At 41.4% G+C, this 11,594-nt stretch overlaps 1 long non-coding RNA gene across 1 annotated transcript; it reads right to left on the bottom strand.

Moving 5' to 3' along the window:
• Positions 1-479: 479 nt before the first annotated feature.
• LOC125291747 lies at positions 480-5,906 on the bottom strand. The gene is made up of 6 exons (XR_007193048.1): positions 5,630-5,906; positions 2,578-2,636; positions 2,022-2,099; positions 1,843-1,897; positions 1,457-1,489; positions 480-787 (listed from the first exon to the last, which is right to left on the bottom strand). It is a non-coding gene; the product is annotated as an uncharacterized LOC125291747 (long non-coding RNA).
• Positions 5,907-11,594: the final 5,688 nt, after the last annotated feature.

The following is an 11,594-nucleotide window of genomic DNA, read 5'->3' as shown; positions in this document are numbered from 1 at the left end:
TGGGATGGGTTGACATGGCCCCTTAAGACCAAAATACAAAAAAGGTGGTCCTCCTACAGTAGGCCCTACAATTCTCAAGATATTCACAGAAAACTGTGTCTAGCCACCTACAGGCCAGTTGGTGTACAGTAACATAAATTAATTTATTGTGTGGCCCCCCATGAACGGAATTCCACAAAACTTGGCGTGCATACAGAGGGTGTCATAATGATCCTACACTTCCAATTTCCTGCAGTTTTGACCATGTTAGGTCACAGATACCTGTGATTACATCTCATTTTTACTTTTTTGTTTTTAACTAGGTGGCGCTATACATGAAATGAGTGGTTATGGAATGGGTTGACATGGCCCCTTAAGATTAACATACAAAAAAAAGGTGGTCCTCCTAAACCCTACGGTTCTCAAGATATTTACAAAAATGTGTCTGCCCTACCCTCCATTCGGGGGGTCCAACCAGCAAGGGGGGGGGGGGGGGCTACAGATCAAAACGAAAAACGATGGTGATGGAAATTGACGTCTACAGAACAATTACAGTCCTGCCATGTTCATCTTTGAGTGAAAGGCCTCTGTGCACCAAGAAGCTTGCTAGGACCATGAAGAAGTTTTTCTGTTTCTTTCATTTTGCTCTCAGAAGAATAGGATCTCACTCTGTTGTTGTGAAGTGTTGATGTTGCTCTCAGAAGAATAGGATCTCACTCTCTTTATTACGATATAGGCCTACATTTTGTCAGTGAGGACCTCAAGAGCTATTCCACTGAGAAGAAGGGGTGTGGAGATGGACGCAGAGCTGCAGGCAGAATGTAAAAATGTAGAATGTAAAAATGATTGTAAATTAAAAGGTAATTTGTAAAAAAAAAAATTGAAAGCTGAGACTGTGCACTTTCATGTCACATGCATGTGATATTTATGTGATGAGTTCTCAGAGAGCAATTCAACAGAGAAGAGTGAGTGTGCATTAGTGCATTACTTAAAATGTTATAAGTAGAATTCAGTTTTTGTCTTTTGTTGAGATTACTTGCATAACATGAGTGTTACTTAATTTTGAGGTAGAAAAGTAAACAATCAAGTAAACTACACTTGAATTGCTGACGTTTGTGCTACACTGTAAAATTAGTTTGTTAACCTTACTAATAGTTAAAAGAAAAAAACATCATCATCATCAACATCATTTTTTATTTTTCAGCTCAACATTAAATTTCACAAATTTTTAAGTAATCTCAAATGACAAAATCAGCATAATCAACAAAAGACTGAGTAATACTAAAAAGCTGAGTAATACTAACTAAACATTTTAAGTAAAAATAGCTATCAGATTTTACAGTGCATAGGGTACAGCTGCATACAGTAGGAAATGTATCAGAAGCCAGTGAATCATTAATCACATGTGATTGCTAGTGTGATAGGAGACGAGGCTTGGTTGTAAAATACAGTTTGGAGAAATACAATAAACACATACCTGAAATGCCTGGCTATCCTCATCAGATACTTTCTACATGAACAACACAGATGTTATTATTGTTTATCTCCTTGTACTGTCCACATTAAGAACATAATATGAAATAGTATTACTACCACTAACACATCAAAAATGTAACTTTGACTTCAATTGACTGTTCGCAAAAGCCACGCCCCCAGTAGGTCCGTGGCTCTCTAAAAGAGCCTCTTGTGCTGTTACTTTTACAGAGTGACAGCTACTGTATTGAATTTCTAGACAACTCCGTTCTGAGTTTGATGGGCGTAGTAACAATCACTAGGGAGCGTGGCTTTTGTGAACGGTCAATTAGTAGGCTACTATTTCAACACAGTGGTCTCAACAGATGCTAAATATGCAACATTACTCACTCATGTTTGGCCGGTCATGTTCCGTGGAGCTTCTTTTAAATTGATTTCCCAAACCCTTTGTTAAATAAGAGATAATATAAGAGGCAGAGACATTTATTCTGTGACTCATGAGTCTAGAAAATGGTGGTAGTGGGTTTGTATTGGCCCCCATCATCCTTCTAAATCCCTTATGTCATTACCCGTTTCAGTCCATCCAGCTGTGTTCTGATCTGTTTAATCTCATCGAAAGCAAAATATATCACCACGGGAGTGTGCTTCTGCAAAGAAAATTGTACAATAGAAATAGGTGTATTGGTTTGCTAGTTTGGAGAGATTTCATGATAATTTGTCATTTAAGGGCTATTATGACTATTCAAAGGTTAAAGGTGCTCTATGCAATGTTAGGTAACGTCACTTGACAGTCAAACAAAACAGAGAGTTAGCTCGCTACTCCCTCCCTCTCCCTCCTGTGCAAATGAAACTCTCCTAAACGCGCATCTCGTCAGTGATTGGCTGGAACAGTTTTTTATATTTGTATTGTTTAGGCAGTTGTTATTTGTTGCCGTTTTTGGAGCCTGGGCTGTCGATAGAGATTTATCGCATATTTTTTTACAGTGTCAGGGGACAGGCAGATAGCTAGATGGTGAGGTGATGTTAGCAGTATGTGACAAAAATGTTTTAGCTTAAAAACCACATAACGTTGCTTAAAGCACCTTTAAGGATTGTAACAGTGCCAAAAACCACTAGACAGATTACCTGTGTCAAACTCAGTCCTTTGTTGCTGAATATTACCATTTTAGTTGCATTCACCCATACTGCAACAGATAAAGCAGAATTGACACTGTACAGGCAGAACATACAAATGTTGTACATAATGCAGTAGGTATCAGGGACGGAGCCATACATTTGAAACATTGGGGGCTTAGCCCAGTGTCACACACAGGAAGGCTAGGGGGGTCCGGGGGCATACACCCCCGACAGAACATTTTGAAAAATAACCCCTTAAATAATGATTTCTAGTGAATTCTGTGTATACTAATGGACACATTGAGACTTTAAAAATGTGAGACTCAAGGTATATCTGACTGGCTCTTTGGGTCTTTCAAGAGGGGTCTATAGGTGTAGCAGAATGAAGTGGTACAGTGCCCACTTTTCATTCAAGCACAGGTGGCTGCATCGTGAGTGGCTCTCGGTAGCCAGATATGGGCCAATCAGTACAACAGTGCCTGTATTTAAATTCAAGTACCCTCATTGTGCTATGCCAGACGTCAAAGGCCCGCCCCTGTTTACCTCCCTGACAATTGCCATCGCCGCAGGTATGATCGCGCTTCCTGTGATATTTTACTGATAGTCTTTTTATATTGTTACTCACACTTAGTGCTTTGTCGTAGCAGGGGTGCGGCTGTCAATTGGCTACATCGATAAGAGCTGCTTTGCCTACATAATTTTTAGCCTACGACTTCTTCACGTGCCCGTCTAATCAGCACCACTGGTCCCACAGTTAACGTGGCCTGCAGCTAGCTTGTCGTAATCCTACGCTAGTGGGATTATGCATAGAGGCCTTGGGCTAGAAGGCCGCTGGAACTCATTCGGGTGCTATAGCGCTCGTTATGAAGGAATGGGTGTTTGACGAACAGACCCCACTTTATTGATTGTTCTACTCTGTTCTGCGTCTGTCTGTGTTGTTTGTAGCCTATGTTTGTCTGTCTGTTACTTATACACTTGACTGGAGGCCGTTTCCCCTAGTGCTGTTGATCGCCAAAGTGTTGACCTTGGTTTTGTGATTTGTCTTTCTGTTTGCACTAATCTTTGTTTATTTGTTTGGTCCTCACTAAGGGGAGGCTGTGACGCTGCGGATCCTTAGTGTGACTGTCTGTTTTATTGGTTGTTGTTTGATTTACTTTGTTACACTTTATGTGAGTAGTTCTGTAATCCTTGTCCGTCCCCTCTGTTTAGGTGCTGAGAGCCGAAAGTGGGAGCAGTTCCTGGTGGTGATGGGTTCCCATCTTTGTGTGCTGTGACCTTTGTCTCTCACGGAGTGTATCATTGCCGTGTGTGTGTGTGACCAAGCACGTGTGATTGGGGTGCCTCCTTCGGATACTCATTATTAGCCACTGCCCTTCCACCAGTAAGCCTCAGCCCTCTTCCTGTGTTATGTGTATGTGAATTTACAGTGTAAAAATAAATTAATTTTTTATGGAACCATGTCTCTGTCAGTTCTACGAACCTGAGTGCCTTACTGGGTTAAGGATACTGATCTCTGAATTATATCTTTGGGTGCAAGTCCCATCGTGGCGTAGTCAGCTATTGTATAAAATCTATACCACTTGCCACATAGGCATAGCCTATCTGATCAGCAGGCACTTAGTTATTTAAGCGTTTTTATGAGTTATGGTTTGTATATTATAGGCTAGTATAGATAACCCTGATGGGATGCTACATTTTTACTTTGAACTCTGGCAAAAGTAGCCTTATGGTTAGGTTTAGCACAACCCCCACACATTGAAAACGCACTTGTTATAATGTTCAATGGAACACATGAAGCTAAGTTTAATTCAGGGCTTAAAGTTCATTTTGAACTGAAATCGCATTTTTCTTATAGGCGTAAAGGCGTCAAAGAACACTTATACTTACATGATTTTGGTTTCGATTTTCTAATTGGAGTTGCCATAGTCTTTGTGACAACACGTCATGATACATTTGATAATGTTTGATCATTGTTTTGGTATGAAGCATCTTTTACATAATTAATGCGCACTCTAGAAAGTGAAAGTAGTATAACTTAGGCCTATATGTGCTCTGTATCTGAGCTGTCTGTACACGTCCGCAATTGATTACGTTCCTCAAATGGAGAACACATCAATCTCATGGTATTGTTTGCCCTAAAATGCATGAAACATGCAAGTTCAAAATCCCGCCGGTAGCCACGTTACATCTCCGTTTCATATTTGCCTAGGCTACTAGCCTACAATAAATTAATTGAACAAACTCAACTGACAACAGGTAAATCTACTGATTCGGTCATTGAGACTATGAATAGCAGTAATTTTATTTTTGTATACCGGGGTACAGTAGCCTAATTGCCTAATGTCTTGACAATAGTTTTTCTCACCGCATGCTGTTTAAACTGACTGCGCCGCTCTGAACTTATGTTTTATGTTTTATGACGTAAACCGCTACATCTCGGCTCTGGCATTGCCTAAACTCATTGTGTGGGAAATCAGATTATCTGTCAATATTGGGCTTTGAAAATAAGGGATAGCCTATTTGCTCTGGAATAGTAGCCTACATTTTGTAACATTTATAGAGAAATGTATAGGGAAGTCAAATTAGAAATTAGAATCGTTGGAAATTGAAAATACATACAAAAAAAGCTTTTGAAAAAAGATTCGGGGCTTGAGCCCCCGAAGCCACCCCCTCGATCCGTCAATGGTAGGCATCACTACAACATGATACAAACTAAATATAACAAGCAACTTCTCTATCTACTGTACTATACGAAAGTTTGGGAAAAAGTTAGGTTTTCCCCAAGAGTTTACTTCTAACTTTAAACTGTATTCATGGTCGAATTTTCTCTCTGCTAAGGCCATCATATTTTCCAAAAGTGTTTTCATTAATTCTGCATGTTCATTCTCTTCACAATGATTCAATCACCTCAGTTTCTTATTTCCTCTGTCCAGTCTCAGATAGAGCCTTCTCTGTTTAGAAAGCCATCATGCTGGAATCTCATCACTTGACTAAATAACTGACATATACGGAATTAAACAAATAAAGCATAGTTAAGCTACTATATTAAAAATGTACTCACTTGCCCAGGCCATTTTTGCAAAGTTTATCTATATCCAGTCTCAATCAATATCTATTAGTCCACAGAAAATATGTTTTCGGATGATTGAAATGAACCAGCTCCTCTTCCCACAGTCTTGAAAAACAGTTTGTGGCAATGAAGTGAACAAGTTACAGAAGTAGTCTGAGTGACAAAAGTATTCTGTGTTGAAATGTAAACCTAAATGTGAGGTACAAAGTGTCATCTACCATTAACTAACACACTATGTCTAGATATTCACCAGAGTACTTCTGTCATATCTGGGCAGTCTCTCATCGCTTGCAGTAAGACTAAATAGTTTGTTTGTAGCGGGTAGAAACACTGACCCCCACACACACACACACACACACCACCACCACCAGCAGGCTCATAGGTGGAGTTAACCAAATGAGGAACTGATTTCTCAGTTTAAGGTTATAAACCAAGTAATTCACCTTATTCATCTGGCGGCCATTGTAAGACAGAACGAGGCTACTAGTGGGTCGCCATTACACCTCCAGCAGCAGATTGTGGTAATGCACTACACTCCATTTGCAAACTGCCAAAAACAAACTCACCGAAGAAGAAGGTTACTCTGGCCATAGATATACATGACTCTGGCAGGCTAGCAACCCCTTCTTTTTCTCTGAGTGTTTTTGTTTGCAAACGGAGTGCATTACCACCATCTGCTGGACTGAAGTGTAATGGCAAGTGTACCGTGTAGCCTCGTTCTGGCTTACAATGGCCGGCAGGTGAATAAGGCGAGTGCACTCCATTTGCAAACTGGCAAAAGTGACTCACAGAAGCAGGCCAGTGAACCCTTCTTCTTCTGTGTGTTTTTTGGTGTTTTGAAAATAGATCTCAACTACAATTATGCTGAAACACAGTGGGGAGATGATTTTACCTTCCCTGCGTTGAATATTTCCCCTTTTTACAATGTGTGTTCATTTGGATGACATAGCAGTTTCTCTGAGTTTTGGGAAAAACATTGTGGTTTCTAAAATGAATATTAAAATACGCTGTTGTTGATAGTTGTTGCAACTATCTTAGAGGTCAGGTCATGTCGCAGTCATATGTCAGAAGCTTTCACTTCCATATGTCAGAAGTGCTGACCATAGCAGAAGCAAAACCAATTGCTGAAGAGTGCTGATGAGTGTGCTGGCTTCATCAGCTCTGCCGGTTTGGTTTGGAGAGGAGTATGATCGCACTTGTCCATAGTCCCATGACAGGTTAAGGGTTTGGTTTGGAGAGGTGTATGATCGCACGTGTCCATACTCTCATAACAGGTTAAGGGTTTGGTTTGGAGAGGTGTATGATCACCAGTGTTGGGAACGTTACTTTAAAAAAGTAATTAGTTATAGTAACTCACTACTTGTTCCAAAAAGTAACTGAGATAGTAACTGATTTACTCTATGATAAGACTAACTCGTTACCAGGGAAAGTAACTATTTGCGTTACTGTTACAAAAAAAGATAGATAGATAGATAGATAGATAGATAGATACTTTATTGATCCCCAAGGGGAAATTCAAGATATTGCACATTGACAGACCTATGGTTGACTTCAGCCTGTGTCATAGGTTTTTGTTGTGAGGCAGAAAGATCTAGCTTTTGCTGCTTGGAGGCCTTTGCTCCGACTCTTTCTTTGCTAGTGGATGGCGAGCTATCATCTGGTGGAGGTATCGGTGTTTTTGGCCACTAGCTTTAGATGCGTGTGTGAGATGCTTCATTAAATTAGAGTTGCTTACAATGGATGTCGACAAAGTCTTCGCTCCTGGACATAATGTACACATCACATGCATGTTTTTGCCTTGATGAATGTGAAGTAGTGCTTATCTCCACCTTGAAAAGTCCAACTTTTCAGATTGCTCCTGACCTCTGCTGTTTTGTCAAATCTCTATTTTATTCATTTCCATTGACGTTTTGGAAAAATCCGTATCTAAAGAGTTTTAGAGCATGTCTTAGGCTAATCAGCTACGGCGTAACTCATAAGCATACAACATATCATTTCGAGTGAAAAAACGAAGAGAAAGTCCAAAAAAAGTCAAAGGTACAAGACTGTGTACATATTTTCATTTCCGAGCGAAGGAACTACTCATCCCATAAACCACCGCGCCTCACTGAAAAATATGCTTCTTTCGAGATGTCTCGTAAATGTCTCGTAAATCCGCCGCCCGAGTTGGAAAGTGTAAATTACCCAGCTTTCTTGCGGCATTTTGGGCAGGCACGCCCACTTTACCTCGAGTACTTGAGGGTACCCGAGGTGGACGCGTCTGACCTTACAACAAACATGGCTGCGCCCATAGTTGAGATGAGATGGCATGTATTTTTTTTTGCATATGTACTGTGTTGGTCATGTTAAAGTTGATGTAATGCTCTTACACACTAGATTACAATGCTGCTTCAATCCGGTCACCAATTCATGCATTGCACGGTCTTGCTGTGCCTGCAATACAATGTAACAATTTGTTTTCCAGCCGTTTAGCTAGAGGCTACATGTAGCACAAAACAATAACAATGACTTGCCTCCTGCTAATGCCCCTCGTGGCTCGAGAGAAAGGCGTTCCTGAAGCCAGTCATTGGTACATGTTGTACGGGTGAGTGTACGATGATTTACGAGACATCTCGAAAGCAGCAATATATAAGCAGCACGAACCAGCGCGAAATCATTTCCAACCGCGACAGCACGCGAACCCTTTCCTCTTAAACAGTGGTTTTTATATAGTGAATGTGCAGTTAATAGCGGTAATTTCAGGAGTAATCGTGTAAATAATAGTGTTTTGGTATTGAATGTTATATTTACCATCGCGTATTTTATATCGTGTGTGTGTCTGAAAGCGGTTAACGTTAGCAACATTGTACAGTGCTTCGTATCAGACTGCCATCCTGATGCATGGGCCGGTGCATGGTCTGCTCTTTGACCACCATATTCAGTTTATTAACTTGCTGTGAATTATTACACAAAGTGTTTATTAAATGTACGAAGAAGTATTTCTAGGTTAATGATCGATGATATGGCTCGTACAGTATGAAGGCTACAGTAGCCTAGCTAATGTTAACTAGCATTACCAACCTCCCTGCAAAACTCACCACACAACTTCGTAGGTTTGATAGGTCTTGTCCCTCATGCTGGCCCTTACAAAACCCACAAGCTGACCCTCGACACACAACAGTCAATAATGTGACCCAATTTAAAGTGGTTTTTACCCCTTTGGACACTCTTGATTTCGTCATTGAAACAGTGAAATATTCACGGGGGCATGGACGGTTTGCTAACCATTTTACTGCAGTGTCTAGCCGGTGGTAGCATCCAGCTTGTGCTACCAGCTAGCTAGCTAGTTCAAAGGTTTAAGTACTTAATGGGGATATACAGGGCTTTTTATGCCTCAACAGGCTAATGATTAGCTAGCCTATTGGCTACCTGAAAAGTTAAGTGTTCAAACTAGCATTTACAGTGTTCTATTTGATGGTGTATTGGCCCTAAACTAAGTTTGTGTGATATATAAACCACAATCCTTGTTGATACAAGTACCAATGTTCGTCTTGAAAGTTTTTATTCACATTAAGATTTTCGCCATAGGCAGTAAAAGACTCCGCCATCTTTGTCAATAATTTTCGCTGATAAAGTTTCAAACTATGACCTTAACGGCCTTTCCACCAATCAGAGGCATCACTGTGGGATTGTGGGATTGTTCAGGATTGTGGGTTATGAAGTACTTATCCAAGACATCGCGAATAAAAGACATTTATCTCAAAACGAGGTTAGTGCCCCGTGAACTTTTGGCGTCTATATGAGCATACACAATCGCTTAGTACAGCCGTAGCTGGTTTTGAGTCTACCATGCGCAGTTAAGTTTTTATGGCTTATACCCGAATTGTCAATGGAGAAATTGCATTGAATTCTTACTTCCGGAAACTCCTGTGGGCGGGACTGTGATGCTCTATTAACCCACCTCCTCACTAGCTGTGAGCCAGGGTGCGTTCGGATTACACAGTTTATTCAATCAATGCATAGTAACGCACCACATTTAACGTCCAGTAACGTTAACGGCCTTGTAACGACGGGAAAAGTAATTAGTTAGATTACCCCGTTAGTGAAAAAATAACATTGTAACGCCGTTCTTTTAAACGGCGTTATTCCAAACACTGATGATCGCATTTGTCTATAGTCCCATGACAGGTTAAGGGTTTGGTTTGTTGTCTTTGGCTTCATTGTGAAGTGAACTGAAGAAGAATGGGTTAGTACTGTAAATAGTTAGTCACCTAGTTAGACTGTCTAAAACATTTTCAATGGACCGGATGAAAGGAGGGATTTCTTTGTGTAAAAACAGAAATGTCCACATGACACACAAGCGTAACCAAGCCCACTGGATTTTCTAAATGCTAATTGTGCTATTGTTGATCTTTTGCCTGGCAAGTGTGGGTGTTGGTATCCCAGTAGGCCTAGTTTTAGATAACAGCTCTGCAAATCTCTTTGAAATACAAAAACTAAAAACAGTAGCAGTGTTGGTAATAGGGGGAGATTCAGTGCCTTACTCTTGTTTTCTCATCTCAATAGAGCAGAAATCCTTCATCATCCTCTTCCTCCTCTCCCTCCTCTCCCTCATCATCCCTCACTGTTGGAGTGAGCAAGAGCTTCCCCTGCTGGGGACAAGGGTGGATCCTAAGAGGATGATTTTGCTTAGTGGTCTCTAGAAACCATTTAATAATATCACTGCTTACCTTTGACCAACTGCAATAAATACAAACTTTGCATTCTTCAATCACCTAAAGAAAAGGCAAACAGATGTGGATGAAATAAAAAATAAAAAAAATCAGAGAAGGCATGGTTCAACTCTGTCAAAGGTTTACATTAAATATTAGCCTACTTTGAGCAATGTCAAACGGGCCAGTACTGTAAACGTTTTTTGTCAGTATTTTATCTTGTGTGTTGGCACCTTGATTGCAGTGAACCACCGTGATATGGGCTTTGTGTAATTCCTAAGCTATTGTGATTGCTGTGATGGTTAAGCACGCACGATTTGTTTACACTGATATTGCGAATGCAGCGATTTTGACATGATTCACGTGTGTTTGTTTACACTGGGGTTGGGAAGCTTATTAAGGGTGGGCGGGCTGACAATTGACTACTACAGATGGCGCCCATGAACTGAACTATCACCCCACCCCCTACTCATCCAAAGCACGGGACCCAGGTCTGATAAAAGACACCCGAGACTTACCATGAGGCGGCTGCCCAGACGCAGGTGCTCGTCTCCCCTGCTGGTGTTCCGCTGTCGCCGGTGCTTCGGATCCCTCCTCGCTGGATAGACAGCCTCTGCTGGTTTCCTCGGCCCGATCGGATTGATACCACGCACGCAAACGTGACACGCCGGACGATCACGGGACTCCCAGCCACTCGAGGGAGAATTGGACACCATAACGGCCTGCCAAACCACGTCAGGCAGGAAAGTAGTTTTCTTCCCTCTCTCTATGCATTGGACCTAAAGTGCCCGCTCTAATGCTACTGACCGGGCTGCCGCTAATCTGTGTCTCCCGCTGGTTGTTTTGAAGGCACGCGCCACGGAAGACTCACTTCCGGGATTCCCCTCTCGTTGCTGTAGCCAGCCGACGCGTCACGCAGGCCGCGCGCCCCGTGCCTTCAGGGATACCCCCAAGAGTGACACGCCGTCTTCTTGGAGGAAAGACGGAGAAAAGACTGTACTGGAGAACTATACTAGACTCCTGGAGAAAAGACTGTACTGGAGAACTATACTAGACTTGTGAACTGTTTTTACACTGATTTACATTTGAGAACATTAAGCAGCATTTTATTTGCGACATTTGGCTATTTTAGGAAACACATGGAGCGTGTTTCTGACACAAGCTCATCTTTGGTTTGAGGAAAGGTTGTGAGCTGCATGCTTGTTGACCTACAGTAGGTCCCTTTTAGTTTCATACAGACTACAGCTATGTGCAGCTGCAAATGC

The sequence above is a fragment of the Alosa alosa genome, chromosome 3 (genome assembly GCF_017589495.1).
Source record: "Alosa alosa isolate M-15738 ecotype Scorff River chromosome 3, AALO_Geno_1.1, whole genome shotgun sequence".
Lineage (NCBI taxonomy): Eukaryota > Metazoa > Chordata > Actinopteri > Clupeiformes > Clupeidae > Alosa > Alosa alosa.
This window is presented reverse-complemented; position numbering and strand designations above follow the sequence as displayed.